Below are 18,903 nucleotides of genomic sequence, written 5' to 3'. Positions count from 1 at the left end.
TACGCTTCTAATTGTTTTAAGATTCTGAGTTTAAGTTAATATTGCACAAGAATGCCTGAGAATTTAGTTCTGAACATCTTAAGTTCTTTTTTTTTATAGCATAGATCTAAAATAATTGATCCAGTTGGTTTTACTCAGATTTTTATGACTTGAGATTTTATCTGTGTAGCCATCTTTGCTGCAAACAAGAACACGCTATGCCTGCTGAGAACAGCTGTGCAACAGTATAGTATATTTAAACATTTGTGAAGAGGAGGAAGTGAAATCCAGTACTAAGTGAATTTCCAGGCTTTTTTGCTTTGAGCAGAAAGTCTCACTTTAGCTTTTCTCAGCCGTCTGCTCTTCTATTCTCAAAGGAGTATGCGGGAAAAAGGTGTTTTAGCAGGGATACAAGTAGTTTGTGCTGTCTAAATTGATGATGTACGATGCACAGATTTAAGCATTATAAACATGACTGCCTACCTTTTGACAGTCTCTTTAATTCTGTCCACCTATGCTCCTAGACTAAATAAAGCTATTAAAAACATGTGCTGTGGCAAGCCATTTTAGTCATTCATTCCTTCACAAGGTAAGTTATTAGTCAGGGCTGAATTCCTTCTTTGGAAACCAAGTGAAATTGAGGAAGCTTTGCACCTGAGGGACTAGTGCTTACTCATATGATATTGGCCTCAAAATCAGAATTGTCTTCAGACTGTGGCTGCAGGGCTAGGCACTAAGTGGGTATGTCACTGCTATATAGATCATTCTTAGTAGCAGTTTGAATGATTTCCCCAATAGTTTGCTTCTTCCCCTATTTTGTTAGCTACAAAGTGGTTTAAAGCAAATAGAAAGCAGTCACTGAGAGTTGGGTATGTGTATCTCACTGAATAATGGTGGAAGTGTTGCTTCCAGAAAGTTACTGCATTACATGAATAGCCCATATGGAGGCACTGCACCTGAGTATTGTACATTTGACTGAAAAATAGCGGTATACAAATGTCTTTATAGATGAGCTAATAATAATGGTAGTAAATCTAAATCTTATATGTAACCTTCCTGTGCTCTGATTTCATTTTCACTGTGTACTTATTTTATTCTTCAAACTGGAGTTGTTAACAAATCCATTAATCCCTTCTTTGATATTTTTACAACTGGGAGCTTATTTGAGGACTGACACTTGCTAATCTTAGTTGTTTGTTTGCTATGAAATGAACTTAAATTAGAGAATTCACTTTATATGCATGATAAATGCAAGATGGATAGAGAGTATATGCAATGGTGTCAGCTACAAAAGCAAACATGATAAATGTTAAGGCAGTTTTGAGCCATGGGATAAGCTATTCAGTGCACAAGCATAGCTGAATCTCTTTGCTATGTTGTTATTCATGGCAGCCAAATAAATGTCAATAATAAAAGAGAATTAAAGATTTTCATTTCCCAGAGGCAGTCCTCTAATACAGCTTGATCTTTCATTTCATTTGTAATTCGTTCTCATGTCAGGATGCAATCATTCGCCAGGCTCTGTGTGTCATGTTAAGTCATTTAATAATGATTAAGAACATAAAAATGTTTGGCCTGTGGGGCAATTCTTGAAAGAGATACCAATTTGTTATTGTTTTCCCCCTTTTTCCTTCCTTTGGTGTGGATCATCTTTTTCCCACCTCCTCACATTAAAATAATAATGAAAGAAGGAAAATGTGTCCCTTGATTTAGCATATGATAATACCTCAGAATGGCATAGAGTATTGCTAACACACTTATTTCAACACTAATTAGGTCTAGCTGGGCTTTGAAACCTGCAGTGGAAAGTGTAAAAAGTTTCTAAATGATATTTGGAAGAATTACTGCATTTAGGAGTAGTTACTAGTGTAAAATTAATTTACTTTTTCTAATGCACAGGAGTACATGTTTTGAAACAGCAGGCTGTGTGTCGTTGTTTATCCTGCCTTTCTGAGGAAACATTTTAGTCTCAAAGAGTTTGTGGCTAGATTAAAATAGTATTTGCACAGTCAGCTATGGATTTGGATATGCTTGTTGGTACCTTCTGCTTTATATTTTGAGCAAGATAATAATAATAGCAACATGTTTATTAGCTGGAAGATGTTTCTGTCAGTAGTGACTCAACCAGAGGGGATCAGTATGCCGGCAAAGACCACTACTTTTTCTTCTCTTCTATTACTGCCTTTAACCATCCTTCATCAGCTGTTGGGCAGATGACATATTCCAGTGGTCTTAGGTTATGTCTGGAAGAGCGCAGGATGGAGCTAGAGCTTACAGGTGCAAGAGTAAGACTCCAAGGTGAATTTGGCCTTTGTGGGTTTTCCACCTTTTGTTCCTCCTCCCCTTCCCCATTTTTGCCATGGAAAAGTCTTTGCTCTCTGGCAGCAGCATGGAGCAGCATTACTGGGAGCCATGGGGAGTAGAAGTGAATAGCTTGGATCAGGCTGCACTCCATGAAGAGACACAGACGGATGCCTTCCGCTGCCCCCTTCTTTGCCTTCCTCCTGCCCACACATGGCAAGAGGAGATAGGCAATACTGAGGCTGTAAGAACATCCTTAACAGAGCTCTGTTTTTTCTGTCAAAGCCTCTGCGTACTGTCCAGGACAAGATAGCCATAGGACTAGGATGAGAGGGAATGGGTTATGAGAGGAGGAGTGCACGTCTTCAGTGAGTTATGGGTAGGCTGAATGAGGGATCAGGTAATGGAAGTAATGAGGGGATACAGTTTGACACAGCTCTGGCTGGAAGGAGGGGAAATAAAATGGATAAAGGCAGTTGTTGCAGGTTGCCAGCTCATTTGTGAAAGGGCACTGAATTACAGGTGCTAGAAAATAGATGTGGAATTTCCATTTTTTCTTTTTTTCTTGGTGGGATGAAGAAGGCCAGATACAGCTAATCATTACATGTGGAGAGGACTGAGGAAACAGTTGTGGATTCCTGAACATTACAGAGAATGGAAGTATCAACAGGTATTTGATGAGTAGAGCATAGAGCAGAAAGGCACAGTTTGTTACCAAAAGGAAAGATTGACCAAAAAGTTCTGAGTATATAACTGTTACAGACAAGGGAGAGAGCTTAGACTGAGACAGCTAAAACATCTAATTCCTCCAAGATTCTGGCCTACCTGTACCGCAAAGATGTTTAGTCATCTTACAAATTGCAGCAGTTTACACAGCATTAGTTTAATGCCCACCAAAACCACTGGTAGCTCACCTCAAACTGACCACAAGCTGTAGGCACTCAGGCATGGATTTGACAAACAACTTAGAGGTCCATGCAACTGGAGCAGATCATGAAAATGGTGAGAAGCAATAACTGCATCAGCAATCCTAATCTAAGCCATTTCCATTTGTCAGTCCACTTTCTTTGTCTGAATTATTTGTGGTTTCAGATTAAAAATTTCTATCTCTTTATCATGGAGCACACTGGGTCTTTCTCCTGTCTGTTTGTATCTTCTCTGTCACAGTACTCCAGCCCCAAGGCCCCTTTTCTCTCCCCTTCCTTCCTGTTGTCTGTCAGTAGGAATAATTGCAAGGAACAGGCAAGCTCAAATTCAAGCTGAGTGTGATCAGTGTGTTTTATAGAGAAGGAAAGGAGTGTTTAGAATTGGCAAACAGGAGCCGTGGCAGATGAAATGTTGAGTAAATTAACTGTCAACTTCTAATAAGACCCCACAGAGCATGTGCAAATGCTTGTTGTCGGATGTTTTCCTCTTAAAACCATAGAATCGTAGAATGGTTTGGGTTGGAAGGGACTGTTAAAGGTCATCTAGTCCAGCAGAGAAATCTTCAACTAGATTATGTTGCTCAAAGCCCTGTCTAGCCTGACCTTGAATGTTTCCAGGGATGGGACATTTACAACCTTTCTGGGCATCCTGAGATGCATTTTTTGATTATGTCAGATTTTATCTTTTTACTGAAGAACTTGAAGGCACTGGATCTTCTCAGTGACCCTAAGAGTTAGCATTGACAATTTCTCTAGCATCGGTCCCCAACATGACTGAATTTTGATAAACTCTCTTAAAAAAAAAAAAAAAACCAACTATGAGAGACACCTGTGACAAAACATTTCAGTACAGAGGATTATGGTTTGGAAAAAGTACTGATAACTGAAAATAAGATCTATGGACTTGCTTACCAGAAAAATTTATTTAAGGGACAGTATTGGGTTGATTCCTTGTGTGTATGCTCCTTGTCCATACGGGGAATTACTTAGCTATCAAGACTCTGATCCCACTACAACAGCCTTGTTCTGTCATATCCCTCTTCCCAGGCCTGACATTCTGAATTTGTCTGAGGGTTCCTGAGCTAATGGGATACATTCATTTTATGTTTCGATACTGTTTTCTGTAACCACAAAAAATACATATGCAGGGAAAGCAAGGAGAGTTAATGAACACATGGAATCTTCTGATTTCAGCAGCTGGAGCTTTTAAGAAATGCACCAAAAATCACAAGCTCTGGCAAGAACATATATGTCACATCTATATGTGTGCTGTAACATTTGTCAGAATCAAATGCTGTGAAAGTATCCCTTTTACAGAGTTGCTCATAACATTTTTAAACAAATTGCTTTTGGTCAGATACATTTTATGACTGGTCTTGGCCCAAAGGGAAATCTCTGGAAAGTCTGAGTAAAATCGGTTCAGCAATGGAAAAACATACTTTTATATTGAAATATTTGCATAATTCAAAAACAGCTGAAGCTACAAACTTTAAACTTGGCTTGGTTTATAGCTTTAATAGAGGAAAGAAAAACAATCCACATTTAAAGAAAATCACTGCAGCATTTTTCAAGTTATGAATGATGAAATCTGGCATGTTCATACGTGAACATAGAATTTTCCATTCTTTTTTCACCCCAGTGTTTGCAAGACCACCTCTGTTATGGGCACATTTGTAATAACCTCATTTGTTAGAATACGGCAGTAAAAATGAATTTTTTTAAGGATTCAAGCATTAAAGCCACCTCAGTTGGGGCTATTAACCACTTACATCTTCTTCAGTTTTTGGGGTACATTACTTGAGATATTTCAGGAAATGTATTAGCAGTGCTGGCAAATGTGGTAAAATGAGAAAGGTCCATCTTAAAAATTTCTTAGTGCACCTACCACTGAATATAGGCCATACTGAATTTCTACTTGTTATTATTGTTATTTAATCTATTCCATAAATTAAACAGCATGTGCAGTGTAGCTACATTAATATGTTGCCATAAAACTTGCAACATTACCAAATTTTAGACCCAGCCTACTAAGCTTTTATTGTTGGGAGTAGTACTAGGCAGTTGCTCTACCTATTATCTGAAACAAGATAGATACTGAGCTAAATTTGTGTTGGTGTCATCCAGTACAACTGTTCTTAAAGTATGAACCTATGCAGATAGTTCATAAATTAAAAGTTTTTGGGGTTGGATAGAACCAAAACCTGATCTTAATTAAAATAATAAAGGTATGGATAGTATGTTTTTATGAATGAAGAAGCTTCTTTTACTTTGTAAGGATATGTTAGATCTTAAATATTTTAGGAGAGTTTTTAAACCATTTGTTTTAGAAGGGTTGTCAAAATTGTGGAAACTACAGAATTCTTAAATCATAATGGCATGGTGCTGTATGCTTTTTGGGGGAATAAAAAGGCCTGATGTTCAAGCGTACAACTTACTCTAAACAGAGGTCAGGAGGTTTTGCTTGTCAGGTTGTGCTGCAATCATACACCACCATGTTAGCTTGTAAGACTATCTATAAAACATGGAAGTATTTATTACTATTGACACTGCTGACATTTTATGGTGGGCCTGTTTGCAGCTCCTCTTTCTGGAAGTTACTGAGTATTGTGTGTTCTCCTCTAAGAAGCAAGGAAAAGTTATTTTTTTCCTTACTCACATTCTTCATGCTTAGCCTTCCAGACAGGAAAACCTTGACTAGCTCTTTTTATCAGCCAGCCTTTCTTATGTGTTTACACAAACAAAAGTAGTGTCTTGGACATGGGGAAATAGTAGTTGGCCTACTATGCTCTCTTTTTCACAGTATTGCACACTTTCACTCTTCCCTATCCATTTATATTCACAAATAGAAATAAAAGTTTAAAGAACAAAAATGGATTTAGGAAAAAAAAGGAAATTTTAGTCTGCTATTAGCATAACAAATGAGCCAGGAAGCCAAATAAAATTATTTTTAGTTTAGTTGTGACTTAGGAAACCACAAAACCTAAATTAATAATGACTATTTGTTGATAAAGATTAAAGAATAGCAAAGCTGGTAATACCTTTTTGTAACTGAGACCATTCATGCTTTCATCATGTGTGGGAGAAGTGATCTGAGCATTTTATTAGACAGCTGAAACACATGATTAAAACATAAGTTCTGATACTGGTCTCTTGACTGGACTTAAAAGTGTATTGACTGTTGCATCTCAAAAAATGCATATACATATATGTAAATATATATATAAGTAATGTGTGTGTAAGTTTCAGTAATTTCATAATGATTTAAGAAAAGGATGTCATTTCTAGTCTAATGCATTAAGACACCAGTTTCATTCAGAAGCTGGGAAATCCCCTTTTTATGTGCAATCACTAGAAATAAGGAATTTTCAAGGCAACACTGTGCCTCTTATTAAACCTAGCTCAAATTTCAGGTGCTACAATGAATTTATATTCTGGCATTCTGAAGAAAAAATTACCCCTCTAAGCTGTGAAAAATGCATGTTTGTTGAAGGACAATAAATATAGGCCCCTATCCCATTCTTTAGGACTAGGCAGTATTTCCTTTTACACAAAAGAATTTCTATATTCATTTCTCAGATATGAATACATAGATTTAGGAAGTCAGTTTTTGTACCATAATTCTAAAAAGGATTCTTGGAGGCTTAACTGTTAATATACAAATCCACTGCTTAGGCAGTAGAAATTATATGGTGCTGGAGAGGCAAAGTAGAGCAAAAGAGTGGGAGCAGGACTGAGGCAGATCAAAGGTCTGTCTAATGTGGTATCTGCAACAGTGTACAGTAGTGGATGCTTGTAAAAGAGGATGAAACCAGAACAAATCTGTAGTGATACTTCCATGTTATCCATGTTACACTCTCCTAGCTTGGGAATTTCTGAACTAGAGATACTGTCTTTGTGCTTAATAGTCCAAAATAGGATTTTACTATACATAATGTCTTGTGATAGAGTATTATAGACAGTCTGTTATGTAAAAAAATACCTCCTTTTATTTGTTTGGATTCAGCCACTTGAGAATCTAACTGGCTATATCCTGCTGCTTGTATTGCATGGCCAGTTCATAATCATTTCATAGGCAATGCATTGTTACTTTAGATTTCACAGAACTCTTGCTTATCTCCCCTTCATTGGTCTTTTTTCCAGGCTCTTCTCCCATTCTCTTTACTTGTTCTTTGTTTGCTCTGTAATTCTGACACCCAGGCCACCCTTCACTGCACCTTTTTTCAGGTCTGCTATGCTCTTTGTGGATGGGGGACCAGAATGTTCAACTTGCAAGTGCCTGAGAAGTTTACAAATTGGTTTAATTTTGTTGTTTCCTTTGTTCTATATTCCTCTCTTAATAATTCCTAACATTTTATTTGCTTTTCTGGCTGCCACTGATGATTGATCTGACATATTCATAGAATTATTTGTTATAACTTCAAATTTTCTTTATGCTGTGGTAATAGGTGGTTTAGAGCCCATCATTGTGTGTTTAAAGCTAGAGTTTTTTACGTGCACCTTTTTTACACTGATTGACAAAGAACTTTATAGCCCATTGGTGTAAGACACTTTTGCAATTTTTCATGCTCAACTTTTGTTTTTACTATCCCAAATGAGTCTAAACGTATCACAAGAAGACGGCACACACACTACTGAAGAGCTTCCCCTCAGAAATGGGGAGGTGCTACCCATAAACAGGTATGCATAGTTAATGTCAAGACTGGACTTAGGCAGGGGGATTTCAGTAAGGCCACCTCTTAAACCACCTGAGCCCTGTCTTGCTTGACTCTGGAGAGCAAAGTTAGATAAATTTACAGTAAGATACTGATTCCGGTGCCATTAAATCCTACATGGACATTCTTGTTAGGGAAAGTATCTCAGTACACTGTAGTTTGGTGTTTTTTGAGAAATTAGGCCTTCCATGTGATATTATTCCTCAATTAGAGCCTTCACATAGAATAAATTTATTGTAAATTTCTGATGCCTCCTGTATACATGGCTGTAACACGTTAAAACTGGTACTATTTTACTGATGACCTGAGTGAGTTCTGAGGTGGTTTGTACAGAAAAAATTACACTGGCACATTATTCTGTTTGCTCAAACCATGAAGCAACAGAACTACCTACCAGAAATCCTGAAAAGACAGAATTGTAGTAATTAAGCTTTCTGGTTACCAAGGGAGTCCCCTACTATTCTGGGCAGTCTTGGAAGGCATGAAGATTCATCTTACTCGTTCCATGGCTACATAGTCCTCAGAGCACAAGAGACTGACAGTTGGATCCCTGGTAGTTTTAAACTGATAGAAAAGTCGGAAATCACTGGCTCTTCCTAGGACACACATTTCCACGCCCTCCTTTTCCCCGACCCTGCCAGCACTTCTCCATCTGCATGGGGAACCAGTTCAGCAGCCTGCACAGGCTGGCAGAGACCCACCCTGGTGAGGTATTGAGCTCTCTGAACCCAGCTCATTGTAGGGTCCAGACAAGTGCTAGTGCCAGCATTGGAGGAGATGATGCAGCATTTGCAGTAGGAGGAGGCAAGGATGAGGCTGTAGTATCTGCAGACTAAAGTGGCTGAACTATCTGTGGAACCTCACTCTGAGGCATAAAACATGATTTTTTTATTTTGAACTTCCATCTAGCAACAAAGACTGTAGTTCCAAAGTTGGAAACAAAGTTGTTCCAGGATCAGCTGGTAATATTATAGAATTATGTCTGCAAAGCAAAGAGCAAAGAATAAGGGGACAGAGCCATGAATATACTATCAGAAGGGAAACAATCACTTTGACGTATGCTGAAAACCACTCATTTTATCAGAACTATATGAAATGGTGAGACACCAGAATCAGTCATTCAGTAATTGGGAAGCACTGGAACTAATGACAGCCTTCCCAGTTCAATTTGTGCTTTTCACATGTACTTGTAATTGATGGAACTTTGTCAAGGTTATCCCATTTTCTGAAAATGATACCTACCCCTCTCCATGTACACCAAACATGAAATTCTGGTGACTTGTTTTTCAGTAACCGTTTTTGCAGCTATGATGTTATGTAAGTATAAATATATCTTTCTGACTTTTTGAACAAACTGAAGAAAATACAAAACTACAGTATTCTGTTTCATGTAAGATAATTATCCTATAAACTTTTCATTAACTTTATGCGTTAAGTTCAAAGTTCAGCATTGTCCTTTTCTATATATGCATTCTGTGTTGCTGCAATATTCGGTATTGGATGCTACCCATTTCTCCTCAAAAGCATACGCTTTAATGAGTTGAAATCCGAAACCCATGCTTTAAAGGTTTACAGTGCATAGGCTTCTAACCTCCTAACACTTAGGTTCAAATCATACTAACAAGGTGGCTATTTTATGAACTTATTCACATAGTAATTTTTTATCAATAATTTTTAAGAAATATATTTTCACTTTACCCTAATTTGGTGTAATTTAGCTTTTTCATTGTAAGAAATTAAATGTATGGCTTGTTCAGCAGGTTTCATAATAGATCAATAATTTGTTGGCTTAACTTTTTTTTTTTTTCCTGTGGAGGTATGGGAAGATCAATGTCTGTAGTGCCCTAGGTCATGATCAATACTTTTAATAAAACTTCTTTTTTTTTCTTTTTTTCTCTTTTTTTTAAAATTTTTTGCCTTTGTACCTTTGTACATTTTTGCTTTTATTAATGAGCTTTTCATTTAGTTTCAGACTATTAATGGTTTTCAGATAATGTCATACTGCCCAAGGTCAAGGCCAGTTTGAACTTATAACTCTACTTATCAGTGATTACATCTATTGGATGGGCTTAGACGTGTTAGAAGACTTAAGAGTTTGAAGCACCATCTTCTAGAGGCTCAAAGCTAAAACAAAACAAAATCTCAACCTTTTGGGAGGATAACACATTAAGGCTTTTCTTTCAATTCCCTCTTAAATAAATAGTAATTGTCTTATTTATGGATCTCATATTGGTATTAACATCACAAGTATCTGCTGTGGCCTTGACTGCTCTTCAATTAAAAATATTAAATTATCCATATTGAGTTTTATAATAGTATATTTCTCATTTTGCAAAACCAGTTTGTAGTAAGATAATGCATCTTTTGTTCATTAATGAAATTCTGGATGGGAAGGTAGCAACTTATCAAAGTATGTTATCAGCTGGAGTACTCGCAGAGAATGTGGTATTATTGTCTCTAAGGCTCAACCCAGTGTCTTTTGAAATCAATGGAAAGATCTCATTAACTTCATTGGATATCGATTATGGCCATGGAGAACTTAAAACAGTCATGAATATTAATGGTTTATACGGATCTTTGTGTCTTTTTGTGTACTGTACCTTGTCTGCAATCTCCAGTTCAAGTCTTGTAGTCTACCTAGAGGTTATACAAAAAGTGAACTTTATATATGCTGAAAGTTTTGATAACACATTTTATCTTAATGTATCTTCTTTATTGTCTGTTACAAATGAGGTGCATAAAGAACTGGAGCCTTTGACCACTGGTACCCAGGCAGAATATCTTCTGTAGAAGATCTTTTTTTCCATTATTTTGACAACGTTGGCCTTTTTTTATGAGGCAGCAGTTCACTTCATAACAAATCATCACAGAGGAGTTCAAACAGCAGAATCTCTACTCAGAAGGTGCCCTACAGACTCTGATAGCCTATCATCTTTAATTTAGAGATTTTATTTCCCATCTTGTGATTACAGTTGAACAAACATTGTAGAAAAGTTTAAATGATGTAACCTACATTTCCAAGCCTCTAAGATTCACCTGCTCAAATACTCACTATAAAATAATTGCACAGAATGGAAGGAGAGTAAAATGTGGGTATGTATGATGACCCTGGATGAAAATTAACTGCAGGAACTGACCCTTTGATTAGAAGTTTCTCTGCTATAGCATCCAGTTGCAGGCAATAGAAGTTGTGGGAAATAGGTGGCTGAATGGAAGACAAATCCTTAACTCCAGGAGGGACAGAGCAGAGATCCTGCCCAGTGCAAAAAGTGGTCAAAGGGGAGGTTTGAATGGGTCCTGCTTCACCTGACTTTGGGGATTTAGGATTCATTTTGTGTAAGATGACAAAACAGCTAGAGTTAACATTGCAGAGGAAGGCAGGGTGAAGGTTAACTGAAGTTCTCAAAAATGGTTAATTGTCAAAAAGGGGAATTGTGAGATTTTATGATCCGTTTGGCTGATTTCCACAGTGAGTTTTACAGATAAAGCAAAGTGAAAATTGTTTAAATGTTGTATCTCAAAAGTAGGCTGTGCGCATTACTCATATACCAGTGACCTATCCTTGACACACCTGAGCATAATATAGAATATGAAATGGCAGTTTGGATATAAACCTCTGGATATCACAAAAATACCATTTATGTAGTTGATCCCATTTGAATGAAAGTAGGCTCCAGCTTTCACCGTTGCTGTTTTCTTTGTTATGAATAATAAAGTCAGTAAAGAAAGCAGAACTGACTTAAAGTATATACAGACAGCAGATTTAGTCACTACAGTAAACATGAACTGTTTCTATGTTGTTAGGTTTTATATTCAGTAAGTATACTGAATGATACAATACTAATGTTTATTTTAAAAAGAATACAGAGAGTCCTCTGAAACCAGATTTAAAGTTTGGAAGTCTGTTTATGTTGATTTTGTTTGCTGTAGTCTGCTACTCTGTGCCCCCCACTGCCTTCCTAATCCATCCTGATTCCTCTGCCTGCCCCAGTGATTAGCAGTCAAAACTAAATCAGAGAGGAGCCTATGGAACCAAATATTTATGTCCCTTGTAATCCGACACTGTGATATTGTACTGTGAACCTGAAAACATTCCAGGCCATGCATTGTGGCTACATAGCAATTGATCACAAATGAAACTGCAGAACTTTATTCCAAATCGTTGGCTTTATAAATTTGATAATAAGTACATTTCCTGATAGAATATGAAAGTGCAATAAACTATGCATGCCCTCTCTTTCCTCCCCACCTGTCCAATTGCAGAATGCTGTTTGTACAGTATATTGTTGTTGCTGACAACTGAATAAGAATTTTTAGGAGCAGTTGGCTATCAAATGATGGCAAATTTAAAGGTTATGCAAATTGTGCCAGTACAGCCCAGCTTGTTTCAGACCTCTTTTCTCTATTATCATATCAATTGAGTCAGCTCATAGTAGACAAAGCAAGGTTATGGGAACCACCTAGAGCATCATGCACCATTAAACATCAATGCAGCATACATGAACATCTGCAACAACGATCTTATTAACAGAGGGTATAACGGAAGGCAATAAACAGCTTTCTTAGTCACTTAATTGTAAAATATTTAATAACCTGATACTTGCATTATTTATCAACAGCAAGTTGGACAAAAAATATGCAATGGTGGTGAATTAGATAACAATACCTATTGCACACTGTAAATTACTACAAAAATATGAAGATCCATTTGTGAGCAATTGAATACTGTATTTAGTAGAGTGCTAAATATGCAATTTTCTTTTAATCTCTGATGCATCATGGAATATAAGTATCTGCTTTTTGCACTGACATTTTTGTATTTGGCTAAAACCAAATGTAAAAAACCTACAGATTGTTTTGGGATTTCCTGCTTAACTCGACAACTTAAACATTTCAAAAATCAAGGCACAGTTGTTTTGTTGTGAAAAGTAGAATACAGAAACCATAAAGCGGTCTTTGTGTGTGCAACCAGAACAGAATAAGGCCTATTAGATATTCATACTATCTATTGTGTGTTGGCTTCTGGAGTAGTCACTGGTCCAGGAGATGAGAGCATGTTAAGCTGTAATCTCAAATGGCTTAGGGAAATAAATACAGAAATTAAAATATGTTCAAAATTAATTATAAAGGTAAACAAGGTTTGGTTCTTCAAGGCTAAGACAAACTGCTAGGGGTAGGCTCATCTTTGAGCACACTCTTTGCTGAAATCAGCTAAATTTAGGGGGAGTGACAGCCCTCCTCTCCTTGGAGATTGCAAGCACTGGTGGATTCCCTGGGTTTGGTTAACAGGGAAGTGGAGGCTTACTCATAAAAGGTTGGAGCTACAGAAAGGAAGCACAACTCTTCCAATTTCAGCCTGAACGTGCAAAATGTACAGGCATTTAGTAAAATCAGAAAAAGGAAATAAGAGACTGGATGAGTAAAACAATATAGGCTCAAAAGTCAAGTTTGACAAGAGCATTCGGCACAAAAACCTGCTCCAAACATTAGTCTGCTCCCAAGCAGCTTTGTTCCTTCCTGGCACCCTCTGAGTAGCAGCTATTGGATCAGATTTGTATTTATACAGAAAAAGAATGAAATCTTCTAAGTTTTTGTTAGCATAAAATTTCAAATTGTGCTAGGACTGCTGGCTACAATCAGCTTCCAGGCCATCAGTAGACACCTCAGTCATTTCTCTAATCAACTGGCAAGGATGTGGGGAAAGAGGGTGAATGAAAAACCCATAAGCAGCAAAGATGAGTAAAAGCTTGGTACAAGTATAAATTTGTCAAGTTGAGAGTTACAGAAGGTAATTTTGTTTCTATTAAAAAAGGAAAGTTTTTCTTCAAAATGTTAGTCTTTTTTTTTTTTTTTAATCTGTGTTTATTTCCTCTAGGTAAAGATGGGAAAAAAAGAAGGCATTATGTCTAAATAACCATTAAGTATATGTTTCATACTGAAATGGTTCTAGAAGGAACAAGTAACAAGCATTTTCCAATTTTTTTTTTCCACATTTTTAAGTTACAGGTCAAATGATCTTACATCGTAGACTAACCAGAGTTTCTTCCTGCATATGTATCTGGTTTTTAAAGCAGTTTCTGCTTCTTGCCTTTCTTCATAACTTTTTATAACTTAATTATCAGAGTGTCCACATTTTATTTATACATACCAATTTGCTTGCTTACCAACCTTGTTTTTCAGATTGCAAACTCTTCAGAGCAGGAACCTTTTTTTTTTTTTTTTTTTTTTTTCTTATTCTAATACATATTTTGGTGGTTACCTTGACAGTACAAGAATACAAATTATGTTTAAAAGATCACAATTTGAACTTGGCCATACATGCCAACTAAAGTTTGATTAATTTTTAAATGTTTTATTGCTTCTAAAAAGAAAATCAATGTGTTACTTTGTTTTTTAGGTTGAAATAACTTAAAAATGAATGATTCAGCAATTTTATACTACAGAAATAAAATGTTAAAGAAAAGTAACTGAGTGTGACAGGCAATGACAAGGTTCCACAGAAATGGAGGCTGGAAATTTTTAATTTATCTGCTAGGTTAGTTATTTTGTTTTTGTCAAGCACACTGTTTTTATAGTGTTGGGGTTTACTTTAAATGACAGTGCATGCACTGTAAAGCCTGTTATGTTGCCTTTATGAGTGCCTATATGCTACTGCCATGCTTTAAAGGGCTTATTACACAAACATGATTCAAGAGCTCTTGCTGGAAAGCATTTGTCAAAACTGCTATTATAATAACTGTAACCAGATTAATTCACTATGTAGTTAATGATTATATAAATTCAGGATTGCATAATTTACATTAAAATGCATGTGACATTATTTTAAAAGGTGGTAGATTGACTGTCCTACTTACCGCAATGTAATACTTTTAGAACTGATTAAGTGATATTACAGAGATCATAGTTTGAGGTATTTAATTGTCTAAGAAATTATCTACAAGTAATGTAGGGGAAAAATAAACTCCTTCATTTGGGGCCAAATTATCTTTCTAGAGCGGCATAATGTTTAAAAAGTTCCATTAAAAATGGTGGAGTTGCTCTGTTTTTAACTGTTATTTTAAGAGCAAAATATTTTCCCATTGAGATGAGAACAAATTTCAGTCTCCACTGCAGTGACACCTTCTAATAGATTTAAAACCTGCAAAATCCTGAGAAAATTCATTTAGCAAGTATGTTTCATTCTTCAAAAATAAATAAGTAGTCTAGGGAGATCTTAATTATAGGCAACACAGAATTTACAAATACAGCATGAGAAGGAAGTGATAATTGTAAAAGTTCTAGAGCTGAACTCTTGAGTTAAGAGGATGAAAAATTTAAATTGCTACATGTAATTTGAATATTTAAAGACAATGATGTAGAATTTCTATGGTATATCTACCTCAGCAATATTTAACTCATATCTATTTTTTTTTTTTAAATGAGAAATATATATATACATTAACTTATTTTTAGTAATGTTTTTAGGGAAGGCTGTCTCTTTCATTCCAATGGACTGATTTTATTTATGAAACAAAATATAAATTCTTCCAGAAGAAAAAGCTCCTTCAGAACTTCTCTATAGTGACCTAATGCTCACTCCTTCTCTTTTCAGTCTTACTGATGCTCAAGTAAAATAGAAGTGCCTTGGGCCCATTGCTGCCTCCACTGACAACCCATGCTTCTCAGATTATCATGTAGCATAAACAATGCTGTCATGTAGCATGGCATTTATTTAAATGATGTGATTTCTGTGTTCACCACTCTGAAACTGAGGTATAGCTAAGAAAGCTTGCAAGTTTTGACAGGTGTGTTTGCCCTGCTAGGGCAATATGCTTCATGTATAAAAAATGTGAGGCATAATGCAGTTTTTGTCATGCTCAAAATGAAATTATAATTTTCTCCAGTTTTGTTTTGGGGGTTTTTTGTAGCCAATGCCCTGATAAGCTCTGCCCTGATTATGGATTGATATTTGTCAGAAAATTCTCCCATAGGACAGTGTTTTGATGGTCCAGCTATGCAATGGTTTAAAATATGTCTGTAGAAAAACATGAAATTGAGTACAAACATACATGCATTCCTTCTAGTGTGTGGGTCAGTGCCATCAGTGAAGTGCACAGTCTGCTTTCTGAGCTGAAAGATGATTCATTTTTGCACAGGCCTCATAACCAAGTTTCAGAAGGTTGAAGAGCATGTGTGAGCTAGAACATATGTGTCAGTGTAACTTGCACATACATATGTGATGTATTCTTTACATTAGACATGGACATTTCAACTGTCATCATTTGTGTGTGTTTTCAATTCTTTAGCTACCTATTTATGGCTAGAAATAGATTTGTTTCTATTTCCCATTCACACATACATCTCAGAAAATAGTACTTGGGGGGGAGGGGTGTCCTGTTTTTTTACATGTAAGGATGAGATAAGACGTACAGTGGACAAACCAATACATGTAGGATTTACAGTACAGAAAGAGATGTGTTTGTTAATATCCAAGGCAAGATCTGTTTTGTGTCACCCTATACTTTCACTGGTGTGGCTAGGCTTGCTGCAGTAGAGCATGCTCTCAATAGAGATTAAGATCATACAATTAATCGGTTTAATTTATTGTAACCCATCTCTTCTGTCTTCAGGACTGATTTTCATCTGAGCTCTTCATAGGAATTCCAAGACAGTCATTGTGTTGTATCAGTGAAACCTCCACAGAAGCTTTTCTTGATTTTGGTGCTTATGACTTCACACCCTTTGCCCTTTCTGATTCCTCTACCCCTTTCATGGTCCGGACAGAGATCACAGGAAAAGGATTTAGGTTTGAACACTACCTTATGTCTTCAGCAGCCATGCTGAGTTAGAGGAGTGCATTTTCTGGCAGTTCAGTGGGTGCAGTTTCAGCTCCCTCTGAAATCTGTGCCTAGCGGGCAAATGGCAGTACTCTTGTGTGCTCGGAAAGGCTTTTTCAACAGAGTTCGTTGCCATTCTAAACCTTAAACATTGTGACACATGCCAGAAAAATTCAACGGCTTGCTCTTTAGTGCAGTTTTTCCATATATGTATGCATACACATATATATATATATATATATATATATATATTTTTTAAAAATGTTATATTAGCACCAAACTGAAGCAAAACTAGTATTTTATGCTGACCTCTTGCTTCCCTGTCTTTTACACACAGCCATAATCTTTTGTTTACTTGTAAAAACAATTATTTAATATCAGAAGTAAAGTAGAGCTTCAACTCATTGCACTGGCAGTGATGATAACAGAAAATACTGATGTTTAAGTGGCTTCCATACCTTCTATAAAGTAAACAAAACACATTTGAGCCTATAGAAGCTATTCATGAGTCATTAGTTGATGCTGTTACATTTTTTACAATTGTAACTGGATACAGAGTTCTGAGTCTGATCTCATGCTGGTATAAATCAAGAGTTATTTCAAAGAAGTGGTGTTGAATTAAGAGGAGTGCAGACAGAATCAGACGTAGGTTCAGAGGATATATGCTGGGTGCAAAAATAGTGTTTAATTTTACATCATGGCTAATAGTTGATGTGTATGAGCGTACAAGTTCCTTTGGAGGAACCTTCTTTCCCCTGTTGACTCTAAGCCTATGAATCACACTTCAGTGAGATGCTATGAATATGACTTCTGAATGAAAATACTCTTAACTAGATAATGGGACAATCCATATGTCTGAGGGGAGCTATAAAGGGACGACAGATCTCACTGAACATCTTTGGATTAACTTTACTTCCTAGGAGAGAGGGAAAATGGGATCTGCACACTGTCATTTTCCCTGCAGATATCTACAGGACCGTGAGTAGGGCCACAGAAGATTCAAATTCTTTGGCGTCATATTTCTTCTCTGTTTCTACTGAGAATGAACTAGCTGCCTCTGAGGGACAGTACTTTGCATCCTGACTAACACAACTATATTAACTTACTTTTGCTTAGCAAGCTGAGAGTTTTAGCCCATTTGTACTATTTGGGTCTTTTACTACAGAAATAAATTAATATTTGTATTAATTGTATCATACCATAGACGTATAAATACATTATAAATTACAACTACTCTATAACTTCTTTAGGGTCACATTGTTTGTTACAGCAATAAAGGCTTAATTTCTTCTAGATTACTAGTTATAAAGTTTTCTTTGCTACAGTTTGAATTCATTAGAACGCAGCATCATTTGTTGCATATTATTAAAATACTTGATTAGAAAGATCCCAAAACATGTGGCTGACTTGCATCTTGCTTGTTATACTGTTTAACTCCATTGACTTGCACAAATAAATTCCTTATTTTTCTAACACACCCTGCATAGCTACAGCACCAGGCCAAACAATGCACAGAAGTAGATGGAGAAGAGAGGAGATGTTGACATGCAAAACAAGGCAAACTTAACATGCACACAGAAAGTGCCGGGGGGCTGGAGTGTTCATCCAGTACAGCTATCTGAAAATCCCAGCCTGAAAATGCAGGATCTCATTTTATTTGCTTAGAAATGACAGGGTGAATCAGCACTGCCAGGTTTGAAATACATCATCACTTGGAAGTCTTAAGGATTTCTAACTGGGGGTTCAGCACACAGTGCCCTGCCCCACATTACCTTATAACCTGGAACAGTGCTGTGCTGATACGGTGGGAGACTTGGGTATCTTTTTCATTTATGTCATCAAGTGTGGTATCTTTGTGTGAAGTACAGCAACAACAGCACTTTTTACTGTAGGGGAAACAGGAGAAAGTTTCGTTATGCTAACGATTTTGAAAGATGTATTAATGTGCTGAAGGAGGTGCAAAGACTTAGAGCCTGTGGGCTTCTGGGTTTTACCGTCCACAGAGAAGAGCTCAGAATCATCCTGACTGACATGGGCTTGTTTCAAATACTTTCTTCATTGCTTCTTACCTTATAGCTGCCCAGAGACATTTATAGGTTTTGAGTTCAGGTTTCTATGTTATGTTAAGTTCTTCCTGTCTCCCCCCGCCCCCCACCCCTACCCCACCCC

General features: G+C 36.7%; 1 protein-coding gene across 2 annotated transcripts in view; it reads left to right on the top strand.

Moving 5' to 3' along the window:
- ADK (adenosine kinase) overlaps window positions 1-18,903 on the top strand; it is a 285,109-nt gene that overhangs the window by 243,214 nt on the left and 22,992 nt on the right. The gene's annotated exons all lie outside the window — the stretch shown is intronic.

The sequence above is a fragment of the Athene cunicularia genome (genome assembly GCF_003259725.1).
Source record: "Athene cunicularia isolate RWA chromosome 6 unlocalized genomic scaffold, athCun1 chr6_part1, whole genome shotgun sequence".
NCBI classification, from domain to species: Eukaryota; Metazoa; Chordata; class Aves; order Strigiformes; family Strigidae; genus Athene; species Athene cunicularia.
The sequence above is the reverse complement of the archived record's forward strand: the minus strand, read 5'-3'. Positions and strand labels throughout refer to the sequence as shown.